This window comes from Gymnoscopelus microlampas, assembly GCF_963454915.1.
Source record: "Gymnoscopelus microlampas genome assembly, chromosome: 1".
NCBI lineage: Eukaryota > Metazoa > Chordata > Actinopteri > Myctophiformes > Myctophidae > Gymnoscopelus > Gymnoscopelus microlampas.
Genome location: NC_139962.1, coordinates 18,854,248 through 18,858,169, shown reverse-complemented (window position 1 = coordinate 18,858,169; position 3,922 = coordinate 18,854,248). Strand labels below are relative to the sequence as shown.

Here is a 3,922-nt window from a genome sequence, read left to right as displayed (position 1 = left end):
TATTATTATTATTATTATTATTATTATTATCAAGTTGTATAATTCATTATTAGCACTAAACATACTTTATTTAGGCCTTACAGCAGGAACTCAATATACTCCAGTTCAGTAGGTGGCGATATACACCGGATATACGCAACGGACGCTTACATCAAATCAATGACCAGTGTTGCCATATTTTGCGAGAGAAATAAGCAGCCAGGTCTATGAAAACAAGCCCAAAACTGTGTATTGCTGGCTATAGTCATGTGGTGACTATAGGCCACATGGCCTAGATATGTATGTGTATATATATATTGAAAATAGCCGATGTACAAGCTCACAACGCGTCTTCAAACAAACCCAAAGTCGCTTATAATAAGCAGACATGGCAACACTACAGCTCCATTCTTTGAGCAACGGTAGGACATCCGGTTGCTTCTGCGTCGTCCCTTCTCTTTCTCCTCTATGCTTCTCGACAGAGGGAAAACATACCGCTGATATATCTATCCTTTTCCTCCGGGGAAATATAATTTAAAGGTTAGTGTATTAGCCTACTATTTTTTTTGTATCTGTGTGGATGTATGCCTGCTGTGTGTAGTCTAAATATCTCGTTTTACAAATGTTTGACTGTTTCATTGTGTACATGTTAGCGTGCTAGCTGGCTAGCTTACTGTAGCTAACTGACTAGACTTTTCTTGCTACCCACATTACTTTTAATCACGTCACAGAGTTATGATACTAACTGTTGATCGATGGATTGGTAGGTGAATCTGTGTTATGGATACTTGTACTTATTTTATTTATATAGATCGCCGAGCTCATGTTAGCTGAAGGCTAGAATAAGGCAGAATTAAGCTAAAAGCTTACACACACACACACACACACACACACACACACACGGCTGCTAATTTTCTTAATTATTTTGCTTTACATTAAATGAACTGGCTGCTGAAAATAGCCAATCTACGATCTTATGCCACAGCCGAAATACCCTGCATTGATATTAGTATGTTACTGTTTGTAGTTTTTTCCTGCGATGGAGCATGATACGGCTTTGATTGTGTCTAACCCTTCTCTTTTTAATTTTCTTTCTTTCTCAGGTGTTTCTGCTCGTCATTTCCTGCATCACAGCAGTGGGGATGAAGAGATCGGGAGCATCTGTGATGACCAAGCTTATAAAACCATGGTAGGTTTAACATGAGTCTAGAAGTAATGTACAGCATAAAGTAGAGCCTGACTAAAAAAACAAAAACTGTTTGATTACTTACACACTATCCCTGTGTCTGTATGTTCCAGACGCAGCGCTGTTTGACCTGGTGAGGGCAGTGACCACATTCAAGAACCTCTTGGACCTCACGTTTTGCAAGGTAAGGGTGTGACTACACAGTTATCCAAAATAGCCAATCTACAAGCTCACAGCACGCCACATTTATTTTACCATAAATCCCTGAAACCTCTCTATGTCATGATAGTTGAAAATTATGTGAAAATGGTGTTGGTGTGGAAATTTAGTGAGGCATTGGAAGAGGGGAACTGATCAATGTATCAAGGGTTTCTACACACTGAGTTAAATTAACATACATTTCACTATATAAATTGGGGTCTCAGAGATAGCCATGCCATTAACAGGGTCTGTAGACCTGATGCATGTTAAATTGGGGGTCCTTATTATTAAAACCAACACCACCGTTGTCTAATTTATTTCCTTTCTCTCCCTCTCAGTTGGCGTTCGTTGGGTGGCTCACGTGACGCGTTCCACATGAAGGAACTGCATTGGCTTTGGAAGAAGAGGCGGGCGACAGACACCAGCACACAGAACCCAAAATTGAATTAAATGAACAGTGGCCCATTTTGTATTCATTCCAGTAGCTTTGATATGGCTCTGAGTCTGTGGCATGTTAACTAGAAGCACATACAGTACACCAGGACAAACTACAGCGGTAACACATGGAATCAAAATGGACCTTTACATGTCTGAGCGTCTGTGTACAGATAGAACCAAATGGACCCTTACAGGTCTGCAAGAGTACAAATGGACCTGCCCTGCCAAGGTAAAGAGCAGTAACTAAGTTTTTGGACACGCCGACTTATTTGAGTATCCCAAAGGTCAAATTAGCCTTTGTGATTTTGGGGGATAAACAATTACCTCAAGAACAGATGCACAATTAGTGTAATATCACTTATATGCCGATATCTCATTTGGCTGACCAGTTGAATCACTTTTAAACCCATTTTTCAGTGATTTTTGATTTCGTAGTTACTGCTCTTTACCTTGGCAGGGCAGCATAGATCTCCTATTTTTTTAACATTCTTATGCATTTTTTACTTGACATTCTGCTCAATGGGTATGTTTACTTTTGTCCAGTAGCTTTGATATGGCTCTGAGTCTGTAGCATGTTAACTAGAAACACATACACCAGTAACACATGGAACCAAAATGGACTTTACATGTCTGAAAGTCTGTGTACAGATGAAACCAAATGGACCCTTACAGGTCTGCAACTCTGAGTGTACAAATGGACCATAGATCTCCTATTTTTTAATATTCTTATGCATTTTTTACTTGACATTCTGCTCAATGGGTATGTTTACTTGTTTTGTTACTTTAAGTAGGCTATTGATTACCAGTCTGACTTCACACATATTATTACAGCATTGATACTTTTATGTGGAATACTTTTCTCACTGTCTGCCATTTTAATTAAAGTGATACATTTGTATTTTAGGATTATTATTTCTGTGCCTTCCTTTTCTAAAAAATACCATAACAATGGAGTTAATGTCTGTGCTGCATTATTTCATGTGGGCCATGTATTTTATGCATTATGTCATGTTCTTAGACAGATACTTAGAGATACAGGGGAACTGTGTGATGGGGACCTTATTCTGTATTGCTACTTGACATGTTTAGAAACCTCAAATGCGGGTGGGTGGGGGGGGGGTGACAATGGCCGCTAAATATAGGGGATGAAAGGGAGGAGGGGGGGGGGGTATATACAGCATTATATGACGGCGCTACGCTATCCGGCCGCTATCGACGACCGCCACGGTTGGCGTTGTCCGCCGGAGTGAGGCTGATTAGCGGCTCGGCGTGACGCGCGGCTTACGCTGATCAAGGAGGCCGAGTGGACGCGGCGTGTCCCGCCCGGCGGACGCCCCGGTCGGCGTGGCGTGGAGACGGCCTCACGCCAGAAATTTGCGATATTTTGCTAGCTGGGTAGACCCTACCCAACTTTAAAGGAAACATGCCGTCTAAATATACAATAAATATCCATTTGCCTAATTCACCACTACTTTTGCGTATTGCGTTTGAAACTTAGAATTTCTCTAAACATTACACTTTCAGACAGCCTAAGTATAAACTGTTATATCATAAAATATTATAAAAAAAGAGACATTGTATCATGAGTGAAACAGCTGTCAGTCAATATAAGTAAATCATTATATGATGATAGCCTTAGGAGTAACTTTTTTATATTTTTGGGACATTATACAGTCAATATAAGTAAATCATTATATGATGATAGCCTTAGGAGTAACTTTTCAAACGCAAAAGTAGTGGTGAATTAGGCAAATGGATATTTATTGTATATTTTACGGCATGTTTCCTTTAAAGTTTAATACACGCAACTGTTTTCGCCAGATTTAATTTCTGCTGTTTCGTGTTGTGCAAACAAAGGTGTTGTGCAAAATAACAAAATGTCCCAAAAATATAAAAATGTTAGTCCTAGGCTATCATCATATAATGATTTACTTATATTGACTGTATCGACAGCTGTTTCACTCATCTAATATAACAGTTTATACTATACCCCGCTCCCCGACCCCCGCTACTGAAAAACAGGGGGTAAGAAGACCGTTCGCGTGATTTATGGTTAATGCGACGTCACTTCCGGTTTGCGAGTTTTATTTTATTTACTTTCTGTATTTAGGCGGATTA

General features: G+C 39.7%; 1 long non-coding RNA gene across 1 annotated transcript; it reads left to right on the top strand.

Moving 5' to 3' along the window:
• Positions 1 to 1,085: 1,085 nt before the first annotated feature.
• LOC311050491 lies at positions 1,086 to 2,676 on the top strand. The gene is made up of 3 exons (XR_014601313.1): positions 1,086 to 1,168; positions 1,279 to 1,349; positions 1,705 to 2,676. It is a non-coding gene; the product is annotated as an uncharacterized lncRNA (long non-coding RNA).
• The last annotated feature ends 1,246 nt before the right edge of the window (positions 2,677 to 3,922 follow it).